The sequence below is a fragment of the Camelus ferus genome, chromosome 19 (genome assembly GCF_009834535.1).
Source record: "Camelus ferus isolate YT-003-E chromosome 19, BCGSAC_Cfer_1.0, whole genome shotgun sequence".
NCBI classification, from domain to species: domain Eukaryota; kingdom Metazoa; phylum Chordata; class Mammalia; order Artiodactyla; family Camelidae; genus Camelus; species Camelus ferus.
In genome coordinates this window covers 39,548,149-39,561,692 of record NC_045714.1, presented here as the reverse complement: position 1 = coordinate 39,561,692, position 13,544 = coordinate 39,548,149, and the positions used below count along the sequence as shown (strand labels likewise).

At 46.1% G+C, this 13,544-nt stretch overlaps 1 protein-coding gene across 2 annotated transcripts in view; it reads right to left on the bottom strand.

Moving 5' to 3' along the window:
• SRC (SRC proto-oncogene, non-receptor tyrosine kinase) overlaps nt 1-13,544 on the bottom strand; it is a 50,582-nt gene that overhangs the window by 23,895 nt on the left and 13,143 nt on the right. Inside the window, exons 2-4 of one of the 2 annotated variants that reach the window (XM_032462278.1) lie at nt 12,343-12,435; nt 6,748-6,816; nt 6,565-6,625 (exon numbers count right to left, since the gene is read on the bottom strand). The gene's annotated coding sequence lies outside the window, so the exon portion shown is untranslated. The remainder of the gene's footprint in view (nt 1-6,564; nt 6,626-6,747; nt 6,817-12,342; nt 12,436-13,544) is intronic. The other variant, XM_032462279.1, reaches the window with a different exon arrangement.

Sequence of the window (13,544 nt, the reverse complement as noted above, 5' to 3'; positions counted from 1 at the left end):
CAATATTTCATCTAAAAAGTGTGGAAGAGGGAAAGGAAAATCCCTTCTTCACATGTTGTATCACTTGACATTTGGAAATTACTTTGTCATGATTTCTTTTTCCGGGGAGACTTTAAAAAGCGGCCCTGTGGAGCTGGGGCTGTGGCCCTCCCCCATGGGCCCTCTCCGGGGAGGGCACCGCACTCTCTCGCCTCCTGGCCTTTGCAGAGGCTGGGCCCCTCCTCCAGGCTCACAGATGCTCACAACATCCAGAAGAATCCAGAAAAGACTATTATTCAGTCCAGACATACCCACTCCTTCCTTCCTGACATGGAAGAACATCACCTCCACCTCTTCTAAGGGTGGAGAGGAGGCCAGGAGCTTAGGAGTTGAGAGTGAGGACTCCAGTCAGACCTGGGTTCAAATCCTGGTTCCACTACTTACTAGCTAAATCTTCTTGGGCAAATCATTTCAAATCTCAGTTTCCTTATCTTTAAAATGGGGGTCATTATAAACCTAAAATCTGAGAGTTAAGTAAGAGAGTCCTTGTGCCAGGCAGAGAGTAAGTGCTGGATAAACAGCACTCACTGCTGTTTGTTTGCTGATGTTAATACCGGTACAGGTGACAGAGGGAAAATGCAGGAGGAAGACAGAGGAGGTAGCTGGGCCTTGAATGTCAAGCACAGAACTGAACTTTGAATGCAGCTGATACTCAACTGTCCTGACAGCGCTGCAAAGTAGGGACTATAGCTGCACCTACTTTACAGATGGGACCAAAGTTCAGAGAAGCCAGAACCTTGCCTGAGGCCACACAGCAAACAAGTGCAGCAAGTTGGGACGCTTGAGGTTCAGAAAGGTGCAGTCAGAAGGCACTTGTGGTGCGCTGTCCACTGTGCTGATGCCCCCACTGCTCCAAGCACCTCGACCACTCCACCATCCCCACCTCCCTAACACAGAGGCAACACAGGTCAGAGGCCAACCTCTAACATCACCATATGTATCTCTGGACCCTCCAGGAAAGAATAAGCATCATGGAAGGCCTGGAGCCAGAATGCCAGGTTCAGATGTCAGCTTGCCACTTCCTAGTCAAGTAGCCATTAGGGAGCCTCAGTTTACCCCTTATCAAAAATGGGAATCCACGTAATTGCTCCTATGTAATTGGGCTTGACAAGAAAACATGAGGTATTATTTATAAAGTGTCTGGCACACAGGAAGTGCTCTATAAATATTAGCTATTATTATTACTGTGGAAGGCCTCTTTTCAGATCCCTGCTCTCTTTTCTAACCACTTTTACAATTAAGCAAAGGCTTCCAAAATTCCATCTATGTGCCAATCCCTGTGCATGGCCCTGGAGAGATTGTCTGGTAGAGCTGACTGGAGCCACAGCCTACAAAAGCCACTTCACAGGGAAATGAGTGCAAAATAAAAAAGCATGTCTACTAGTTAACCTTGCTCTAAGATGCTTGCCAGTGCAATGAAAAAGAAATGAAAGGAATAAAATGGACTAAAAAAGAAGAGTATCATTATTTGCTGATGTAATCAATGTAGATGCGAGAAATCCAAGAGAATCTGCTATAAAACTATTAAACAAAAAGTGAATTAAGTAAAGTGGAAGGAAATGAAATGTTAAATCAATAATGTATATACCAACAGCAATCAGGAACTAAAATGGAAGAAAGCGTAGCATTACAAAAATATCAATTCTGCCTAAATAAATCTAAAAATTGAATGTGATCCCAATAAAAAAACCCAGCAGGATTTTTTTTAACTAGGCAAGTCAATTTTTAAGTTTGTAAGTAAATGTATAATAGCTAGGAAGTTCCTAAAAAGAAGAGTAATGAAGCCCAACTGGATAATAAGATTTATAATAAAGTCACAGAAATTAAAACTGTGTGATACACGAATCAATGGAGCAGAATAGAAGAAGGTCCAAAAATTATCCCCAAACATGTGGGAATTTAATATATTATGAAAGTGGCATTATACCAGTGAGAAAAACGTAGACTAGTTTTGACCAATAATCTGCCATCAAGAAACAAAGCTGGATCTTGATCTCATTCCACATGCCTATACATTCCAGGTCAGTCATAATTAAACCACACAAAAATGAAATCATAAAGCTCTAAAAAGGGGAGGGAGAATAAGTTTTCTAATCTCAGAACGGGAAAAGTGTTTCTAAACATGACAAAAAAAAATCTAAAAATCATTTTCAAAATAATAAATCAATCTACATAAAAATCTGAAATGTCTGCATGGCTCGATAAATATCATAAGCTCAAAAGGCAACCCACAAGCTAGGAAAAATATCTATAACTCATATATATATAAAATTAGTATATAATGAGTGCCCATAAAATAAGAAAAATAACCACAAATGAAAAGGCACTTAAACGTATGAGGTGATGCCCAATCTCACTTAGAAGATAAATCAAATTAAAACTACACAAGCCACCCAGCAACAGTGGAATATACATTCTTCTCAAGTACACAAGGAATATCCTCCAGGATAGATCATATGCGAAGCCATAAAACAAGCCTCATTAAAGAAATCATACAAAGTGTGTTTCTGACCACACTGGAATGAATTAAGAAATCATAACAGAAAGAAATTTGGGAAATTACAAATATGTGAAAATTAATACACTCCTCCATAACCAATGAGTCAAAGAAGAAACCACCAAAAAAAGTAGAAAATACTTTGAGATGAATGAAAATGAAGGCACAACATGTCAAAATATACAGGATGCAGTAAAGTAGAACTTAAAGGGAAATTTATAGCTGTAAATGTCTGTGTTAAAAAAAGATCTCAAATCAATAACCTAAACTTCCACCTTAAGACACTAGCAAAGAGAGAAAGAGAGAAAGAGAGAAAGAGAGAAAGAGAGAAAGAAAGAGAGAAAGAAAGAAAGAAAGAAAGAAAGAAAGAAAGAAAGAAAGAAAGAAAAGAAAAAGAAAGAAAGAAAGAGCAAACTAACCCTAAAGCACATAAAAGGAAGGAAATAAACATTATAGCAGAAATTAATGAAATAGAAAGTAAAAAGTGGAGAAAATCAACAAAACCAAAAGTTTGTTCTTTGAAAAGATCAATAAAATTAACAAACCTTTAGCTCGACCAAACAATAAAAAAAGAGAGAAGACTCAAATTATTCAGTCAGGAATGAAAGAGAGGACAATACTATGAACTTTACAGAAATAAAGCAGATTTTAAGGAAATGCTATGAACAACGCTATGCCAACAAATTAGATGGGATGAAATGGACAAATTCCTAGAAAAACACGAACTATTGAAACTAAGAAGAAATTAAAAAATTCAATAAAGCTAAAACAAGTAAAGAGATTGAATTAGTAATTTCAAAACTTCTCACAAAGGAAAACTCAGACCCAAATGGCTTCACTGGTGAATTCCATCAAACATTTAAAGAATTAATACCAATTCTTCACTAGGGAACACTTCCCAGCTCATTCTATGAAGCCAGTATTACCCCAACACCAAAGCCAGACAAAGACATCATATGAAACTACAGACCATTATCTCTTATGAATATAAGATGTAAAAATATTCAACAAAATATTAGCAAACTGGATCCAGCAACATGTAAAAAGAATTATACATCATGACCAAGAGAGATTTACCCCAAGAATACAAGATGAGTTTAATCTCTGAAAATCAATCCATGTAATATACCGTATCAATAAAGTAAAAAAAAACACATAATAATCTTAATAGATGCAGAAAAATTATGTAGCAAAATCCAACACCCTTTCATGATAAAAACACCCGACAAACTAGGAATAGAAGGGAATTTCTTCAACGTGATAAAGGGCTTTCTATGAAAAAACCCATATCTAACACCATACTTAATGATGAAAGACTGAATGCCTTCCCCCTAAGATCAGGAGCAAGACAAGGATGTCCACTGTCACCACTGTACTGGAGGTTCCAACCAGGGCAATAAAGGAAGAAGATGAAATAAAAGGCATCCAGATTGGAAATGAAGAAATAAAGTTATCTCTATTTGTAGATGACATAATCTTGAATATAAAAATTCCTAAGGATTTCACTTAAAAATTATGAGAATAAGCAAGTTCAGCAAGTTGCAAGGTATAAGATTAACATATAAAAAAAATTGTATTTCTATACACTATCAATAAACAATCCAAAAATAAAATTAAGAAAATAAGCCATAATATAAAAAGAAGACTTAGGAATAAGATTAACAAAAGAAGTACAAAACATACTCTGAAAACTACAAAAATTGTTGAAAGAAATTAAAGAACTAAATAAATGGAAAGATATCCCACGTGCATGGATTGGAAGACTATGCATTGTTAAGATGGCAACAGTCCCCAAATTGATCTATAGATTCAGCACAATCCCTAACAAAAGCCCAGCTAGCTTCTTTGCAAAAATTGACAAACTGATTCTAAAATTCAAATGGACAGTCAAGGAACCCAGAATAGCCAAAACAATCTTGAAAAAGAAAAACAAAGTTTAAGGACTTACACTTCTCAATCTCAAAACTTGCTGCAAAGCTCTGGTAATCAAGACAGTGTGGTACTGGTAAGAGGACAGACTTATAAATCAATGGGATAAAATTGAGGGTCCAGAAATAAACTCAAATTTACAGTCAACTGACTTTTGACAAGGGTGCCAATATAATTCAATGCAGGAACAGGAACAACTGGGTATACACGTGCAAAAGAAGGAAGCAGGGCACCTTCCTCAAATCCTACACAAAAATTAACTCAAAATGGATCACAAGCCTAAATATACAAGGTAAAACTAAAAAAACTTACAAGAAAATACAGACATAAATAAATTTGGTGACCTCAGATCACAATGGTTTCTTAGACATGACACCTACAGCATGAGTAACAAAAGAAAAAATAGACAAACTGGACTTCATCAAAATTAAAAACTTCTGTGTGCCAAAGGTCACCATCAAGAAAGTAAAAGAATATACCAAACGGGAGGAAATATTTGCAAACCATATATTGGATAAGGGACTTGTATCTAGAATATATAAAGAACTCTTACAACTCAACTTTAAACCCAACTTTAAAATGGGCAAAGGATTTGAACAGATACTTCTCCAAAGAATATATACAAATGGTCTAAAACTGCATGAAAAGATGCTCAACATCATTAGTCATCAAGAAGATGCAAATCAAAACCACAACAAGATACCACTTCACATGCACTAGTATGGTTGTAATTAAAAAGACAACAATAAGCTGTTGGCAAGGATGTGGAGATATTGGAAACTTCATACATTGCTAGTGGGAATGTGAAATGGTGTAGCTGTTTTGGAAAACAGTCTGGCAGTTCCTCAAAGGGTAAACATAGACTTACCATATGATCTACAAGTCTCACTCCCAGGTATATACCCGAGAAAAAAGAAAACATAAAGACTTGACCATGAATGTTCACAGCAGCATTATTCACAATAGCCAAAAAGTGAAAACCATATGTCCATCAGCTGATGAATGGATAAATAACTCATTGTATATCCATATAACGGAATATTATTTGGCAATAAAAAAGGAATGAAGTACTGATATGTGGCTACAACATGAATGAACCTTGAGAATTTGCTAAGTGAAAGAAGCCAGACACAAAAGACCACATAGTGTATGATTCTATTCATATGAAAGGTCCAGGAAAAGCAAACCTATAGAAACATACAGTAGATTAGCTGTTGCTTGAGGCTGGGGGAGGAAGAGTTGAGGGGAAGAGGGACTAATGAAAATGTTCTAAAATTGATTGTGCTGATGGTTGAACAACTCTGTGACTAGACTAAAAATCATGAATTTGTACACTTTCAATAGCTGAATTGCATGGTATGTGAATTATATCTCAATACAGCTGTGATACTGAAAAAACAAAATGCTACACTGGAGGCCAATGTTCATCTATTAGATTGGCAGATCCCCAAATTCTAGAGCAACCTCGGGGAGGGGAGAACCAGAGGCTGTGATGCAAAGGTACATCAGTGCTACCTGCATGAAGGATAATGTGGCCAAATCTATCAAAATTACAAGCACTGCAATTTGGGATTAATCCTTCACACATGAACACTAAGCATACGATGGAAGACACACATCGCAGAATGGTCTGTAATAAGCAAAAGGCTGGAAACAACCAACGTATTCTTCATTAATTAAATTAAGCATGGTCTCCATCCACACAATGAATACTACTGCAACCATGACAAAGAAAGAAATAGCACAAAATGATCTCCAAGGTACACTGCCAAGAGCAAACAGTCAGGTGTAGAACAGAGTATGTCATGCACGACCATTTGGTTTTTTTAAAAAAACTTTTCAGAGGGGAGGGTATAGCTCAGTGGGAATGTGTGCTTAGCATGCACAAGGTCCTGGGTTCAATCCCCAGTACCTCCATTAAGAAATAAGCAAGCAAACCTGATTACCTCCTCCCAAAACAAACCAAAACAGTGCAAAAAAAAAAAAAAATCAACTATACTTCATTAAAAAAATTAAATAAATAATATTTTTTTAAAAAGAAAAAGAAATTGACCCAAATGAGATTAATATATATATATAACATACATGCTTATCTGTACCTGAACTCCCTGGAAGGACACACCACGAACTCCTCCGCGTGGCTGCCTCTGGCCAGGAGACCTGGGTACAAGAGAGGCTTACTTTTCTCTGACTTCTTTTGTACTGTTTGAATTATTTTTTTACCATGTATGTTAATGCTTTTTCTTCCTTTTTAAGGAAAAAAAAAAAAAAAACAGGCTTACCTGGTTTCAGATCCTGGCGCTCTCTCTCATAGCTGGGCAAGTCACTTCACTTCTCTGAACCTCTGGATTCTGCAAAGGGAGGGATAATAATAGTATTTACCTTGCAAGATTGTTGTAAAGGATTAAATAAGACAATGCACCACAGCACACACACCACACCACGTGCACCACACGGCACGCACAGTGCTCCCCAACGTGTCTGGCTCCTAGTAGTAGGTGTGTAGTCCATGTTAGTTATTAGTATGTTACTGTGCACACCAGGTGGATTGTAATAGGTACCACCAGAGAGCCTCAGATCAAGTGTTCAGAGCATCATCAACCCCCTCCAACTGGGAGAAACTGGGAAAGTCTTGGGAGAGGCAGCCTTTGAGAAGGGCATTCACTCAATGATGCATTCACCGGCTTCTTCAACAAAGTCTAGCTGAGCACTGACTATACACCGGACACTACGGTGGGAAAGACAGACAGGCCAAGGTAGCTGGACCGGCCAAGGGAGGAATTACAGAGAGGGCAGGGACAACGAGGGGCTGGGGTGGAGTCTCACCCAGGTCCAAGTGCTCATAGAGCAGACCAGGAAGAGGAGGTTCAGAGAGGGAGGGGGGCTGCCTAAGATCACACAGCACCTTCTCAACTTCTGGAAATAGCTTCTCCCTGCTGCGCCCTCCCCATGTCCCATAGGCCTGGAGAAGACAAAGTCCTGGAGAAGACAAAGTCCACAGGGGCCCATTCCAATGTGCACTCATCAGAAGGTGGATACTGATGCTGTTTAAACTGAAGGCCCCACAAAGGGGAGGGACAACTGGTTCTCAGATGACAACAGCTTCTGTTTGATGGGTAAAGAGACTCCTGTGTGCCCGGCACCATGCTGCAAGGTGCACTACCTCCACGACCCCAGGTGAACTCTCCTGCAGCCCTAGGTGGTCAGCCCCATTTTGCAGATGAGGAAACTGAGGCACAGAAAGGTCAAGTTACTTGCCTAAGAGCATACAGCTTAGATAAGAGACAGCATCAGCAGACAGGCTCGGGCTGTCTGGGCTCCATAGCCTCGTGTCCCAGAGCCCATCCCCCAAGGGAGCCTCCGCCAGGGCAGATAGCAGCAATTGCACCCCCTCGCAAAACGGCCCTCGGTGGGAGCTGTTCTCAGCCAGTCCAAGAATGTGTCCTGATAACAGTGGCCCAACCAGGGGTGGGAGGAGTGGGCGGTAGAGGTTGTGTGGGGAATGTGTGGGGGTGGAGGAGGGAGGATGGAGGAGGTGGTGGGGAGGGACACGGCCCACTGGAGTTCAACTGTCCTGCTTCTGGAGGGGAGGGAGCAGAAAGGCCCCATCAGGCACCTGCCCGAGGCAGGTGAGGTGCGGCATCCTGGTTAAGGGGCTGTCCTGCTGTGGCCCATGGAAGGATACTGGGCAAGTCAACCACAGCATCCTTCAGTACCATGAGACACCCATAATCATCCCGGGGCAGCTGCAAAGGCAAATGAGCTGACTATGTGTGCCTGGGCACGCCAGCGCGCTGGATGAATGGGGCCCTGACCTCTGCTGCTACGCTATTATTCCCATTGTGACTGTTTCACTCTCCAGTTCTCACCAGGACCCTGCTCCACAGGGACCATCAGCCCTGTCTCTCAGAGAAGGAAAGAGAGAGACGCTCAGAAAAGCCAAGTCAGGTGCTCAGGCCACCGTCCAAGACAGCAGAGGACCAGCTGGGAATCCTGGCTCCCCTGGCCCTGGGCCACTCTGGCCCCTCTCCCTAAGGCCACTGGTCCCAGCTGGGCCCTTGCAGGGCCCAAGAAGGGCCCTTGGACAGTTCGTTTTCCATAAGAGTGGAGCCATGGACAGGGAAAGTGGCTGGCCCAAAGCCACACAGCCCAAGAAGGGCCACTTATGGAGTGAACTTCCAAGGCTTGGTCCCCAGCTGATGCTCCCTCCCTCCTCCAAACAGCTCCTCCAAGCAGAGGGGCAGGGACCACCAGTACTGGCTGTGCCCACAGGGAAGGAAGCTGGGGCTGGAGGAACATGAAAGAGGGCACTGGCCCAACACACCCATCTCACAGGTGGGGTCTGAGTCCCCTTCCTGCCTCCCCTGTGGCCCCCACACTAGAACGGAGGCTCCGGGTGGGCAGGAATCTTCTCCTGATTCCCTTTTCCCTTCAGACTCTCAAAAGGATTACCTGTTCAACTGGGGTGCTTTTCTTAAAATGAGTTCAGAATGTAGAAAAGACTCTTGCTTCTGAGTTGGGGGAGTGTGAATAATGATGATGTGAATGGCAGTAGAAACAGCGAATATTTACTTAGCACATACTATGTGCCCCCATTATCATATATGCCCCCATTATCACCCCTTATTTTACATCATCCTTATTTCACAATGAGGAAATGGAAGCACAGACAGGTTAAATGATCAGATTAAAATCCTGCCCCCTTAGTAGCTAAGTGACAAGCCCCTCCCACTCTGAACTTCTCCCTGAAGCAGGGCAGCCACCCAGGGCCATCAGGAAGGGACCAAGAAAGGAACGTGCGGCTGGACTCTTCTTGGCAGGGCCAGGGCCAGCTCAGCCCCCTCCCAAGAACTCAACACCATCAGCTGCTCCAGTGTGGACTGATGGGGTGGAATGGGACATGCTGATGGGGGTGTGAAGACCTACTCCTTCTCCCCTCATGTTTTTCCACTTGACGTTCACACCACCTCTTCAGTGCTCCCAACAGTCCTGGAACGAGCTGTGGCCATACTCACTTTACATGTGAGTACACAGGGGCTCCAGGAAGCTGCCCCAGCCAGGAAGTGAAGAGCCAGGATGCCAACGCAGGTCCAAGTGATACCAAAGCCCATCCTCTCTCCACTGAAGCTGCAGGGAGGCATGGGAAGGGCGGCCCAGGAGGTGGGCACAGCACATGCAAAGGCCCTGAGGCAGGAAGGTCAGATGTGCAGGGAGTTACTGAGCTAGCGGTCTGGACTGAGTGGGTTCCAGGTTAATGAGGTCAATATAGGCCTTTAGCCCAAGCATGAGGAGGTCTGAGGGAGGCCCTCAGAGGGACCTGTCTAGCAATTAAGGACAGAAGGCCTGAAAAACTGAGAGGAAGGGCCATGAAGATTTTCTCAGGCTCTTGAGTGTGCTGCGAGGGGCGGGGCCAGGTTACTGAGCCTTCATTCGACAGCCATCTGTCAGAGCACAGTGATCTCCAGCTCCAGAGGGGGCATCTAAACCATGGTGGACTTCCCACAGGAGGGGACATCTCAGCTGAGGTCCAAAGGCTGAGCAGTTTGTGAAAAGTGTGACCTAGGCAGAAGGGATCGCTGTACCAAAGGCCCAGACACGGGACCATTTAGAGAAAGGCAAAGAGCCAGTCATGGAGCCTGTTTCCCCAGGAGCAAAATGGAGGGAAAGATGGGCACACAGTGGGTGCCTCCCTCTTCCCCATACCCATTTCCCACCATCTCCCTTCTCCAAGGCCCCTGCACTAGGGAGGGGGCTGCTGGGTGGTCCTGCCTCTGGGAGCATCTTTGGGGCTGGTGAGGTTGGCAGGGCTGGGAGGCTTCAGTGACCCCCACTCCCACCCCCCGCTGGTTTCTACCTGTCCAGGCCAGGTAGCCCGGCTGGTAGATGGGGAGGGCAGCTCACAGGCCAGGAGGCCACAGCCCCAATCTCAGAGAACTTTCTGAGATATCCCCTTTCACAGATGAGGAAGGGAGGCTCAGAGAGGGGTGCACCCAGCACCCAGTCACACAGCAAGGTGGAGGCCAGCCCTCAAATGAGGGTGTGGGGACTGGGACTCTGAAGATAAGATTCTTGGGGAATCAGGCCCAGGGGTGCTGGGCTGAGGAGGAGCTGGAAGAGGAGATGCGGGCCCGAAATGACCACAGACCAGGCAGGTCTCAGGGACCCACCTGATGAGGGCCAGCCACCATGTGGCTAAGCGGAAGGCCTCCATCAGAATCTCTGCATGATCTCGGCAAGTCACGCCCCTTCTTGGGCCTCAGCACTTGCAAGGGGACAAAGGCTCTGGTGTGCTGACGATTCCTTAACAGACCCCCAAGGACCAGGGCTGACCACAGGGAACACTGATGTGAGAAGCTTCGCTCTCTCCCAGCCTCTCCAAGGTCATGTCTCCCGGGTTCCCCAGGGGCCCCACCCCCGCTGGCTGATGGCTGCCAGCCGGCCCCTGCCCACGGGGACCACTATTTCCTGCCAGCAACTCTGGCTGCTTCCCTGCTCCGGGAACTGCACAGTGCCCCCTCCTCCCCGCCCACGCGCGCGCAGGAACTCCCTCCAGGGACACTGGTGGGCAGGAGCACCTGGTGGCCAGGGCCCTCCACATAGTCAGCCCAGAGCTCAACCCCCACACTCAAACCCATAGGTGCCTACCCTGGACGTGCGACCTTGGGAAGGTCCAGCCCTCGCTTTACTCATCCATGAAATGGGGGCTCTGGCTGATCTCTGAGGGAGAGGGCACCCGAGCCTGACACTGAGGATGGTGGGCAGCAAGATGGTTGATACCCTTAAAGCTCTTACGTGCTGTTCACGAGATCAAGGCCAAGGGCAGAAGGGGACATGCTCCCTCCTCCCTTGCCCTTGACCCTCCCTTGGATGTAATTACCCTCTAGCCTCCAGACCTTTGCACATGCTATTTCTTCCCCTAAAGCCTCACCACCCGCCTCCCCTGTGCCACCTACAAACTCCCATGTACACTGCAGGCCTGACGACAGCCCATATTTTACCTTGCCTGCCCTCCAACTGGGAGAGGTAGCCCTCTTTTTCTGGGCTCACATAGCCCCCATCACATGGGGATTAAGAGCTATGCTTCTGGGGTTCAAAACCCAGCTCTGATCCTTCCTAGCTGTGTGACCTGGGAAAAGTTACTCTACCTCTCTGTGCCTCCATTTCCTCCCCTATAAAATAAGGACAAAAATAATAATTACCTCCCATGATTGTCGTGAGGATCAAATGAATTCATATTTGTGATGTGCTCAGAACAGAGCGCAGACCCTCACAAGCGTGCCACGAGTGTTCACCATCAACCAATCAGAGTCGCCGCTGATACTTACTGAGCACCTCCCATGCACCAGGCCCTGTCCTCAGTATTCTACCAGAATATTCTCACCACAGCCTGAGAGGAGGTCCACTATGAACTTCACTTATGGCAAAGACAGGGAGGCCCAGAGGCATCAGCTTCTCCTCAAAATATAAGTGAGGAAGGAGGAGATTTTTGCTGTTGTTAAGGAACTACTGTTCATTTCTTTTAGGTAGATTGTGGTTTTGCGGCTACTTTCTTACCACGAGTCCTTGTCTTTTAGAGAGGCAAACTGAAAGACTCACACCTGAAGTATGCCATGCAGGATTTGCTTTAAAATGATGGGTAAGAGGGTGGGACAGAAGTGGGGGGTTGGCTAGGACAGGCCAGGAGTTGGTGGTGCTTGGGGACCCACGATGAGGACGAGTTCGTGGGGTTCATTATACTTTTGTTTCCATAATAAAGAGTTCAAAAAAGAAGATGAAATAAAGTAATGCAAAAAAAAACAAAAAAAGTTTGACTTCCCTTCCCCGCTCCCACCAGCTGCCCCCAGCCTGGGCCAACCATCATCATCCCCTCCACTCACTGGGCCGATGGCCTGCCTCCAGCCGCGGCCCCACAGTCTGCTCTTCACGCAGCAGCCGGATGTGCTCAAAAGCCTCCTGTAGTCCCTGTCTCACTGCGGGTTAAGAGACAATACCAAAAAAGTCCAGAGGTCATCCCCACCACCCACCTTTCTGCCCTTTCCTCCCTCTGTTCTCCCCCTCACTTGCTCATTGCTGTTCCTCCAACACTCCAGCACGCCCCTACCTGAGGGTCTTTGCACTGGCTGTTCCCTCTACCTGGATTCTCTTGCCCCAGGGAGCCTCAAGACTCCTCCCTCCCCTCCTGGGATGTGAGCTTCAGGGAGCGGTCTTCCCCCGCTAGTTAGTCATCTAATCACAGCCCCGTTCTCTCCGCCCCAGCCAGCCCTCCAACCCCTTCCCTGCTTTGACCAGGGCACTTATCATGTTCTTACAGACCACGTGCATATTTTCCTTATTTGTTGTGTTTTTGTCTCCCCCACTAGAATGTCAGCTCTGTGAGCACAGATTTTTGTCTAGTTGTTTCTTTGCTGTATCTCAAGCCTCTAGAACATTGGCACATAGTAGTGCTCGGTAAATATTTGTGGGAGGGAGGGATGGAGGGAAAGAGGGAGGGAGGGAGGTAGGGGTGGAGGGAGGGAGGGATGACGGGAGGGAGAGTGAGAGGGATGGAGGGAGGGTTGGAAGGATGAAAGAATAAAGAGAGGGAGGGATGGAGGGAGGGAGGAATAGAGGCAGGAGGAAGGGAGGGATGAATGAGTCCTACCCAGGGCCCCACAAGGTAAAGAGGGATAGGCCTCAGCCCGAGGTCCATCCTACCCCACAGTCTATGTCCCAACCACTGCACTCTCCTGCCTGGCATGTCTCCGTGGCAGAGCCTCTGACCACCTTGATGACACAGGACAGTGTGCAAGTCTGAGACAGCTCTAGGCCCGGAGCCCTGCCCAGCATGGGCTCAGGCACAGCTCGGGTACCAGAGGATGTTTGCCGAGTGAGCCAGGAGTGAGTAAAGCATGAGCCAGGGGCCATCCGTGAGCCAGGGCAGCCGGAACATGTCTGGTCCTGTGTTCACGGCATGAACACACTCAGGGCTGGCAGGCCCCAAACCGGCTCTGCCAGTGTGGCTGGGGTGGGGCGGGTGCTGCAGGCTCAGGCTGGCACGGCAGACAGACGGAGGGGTGCCGCCAGTGACAGGACCCGCAGC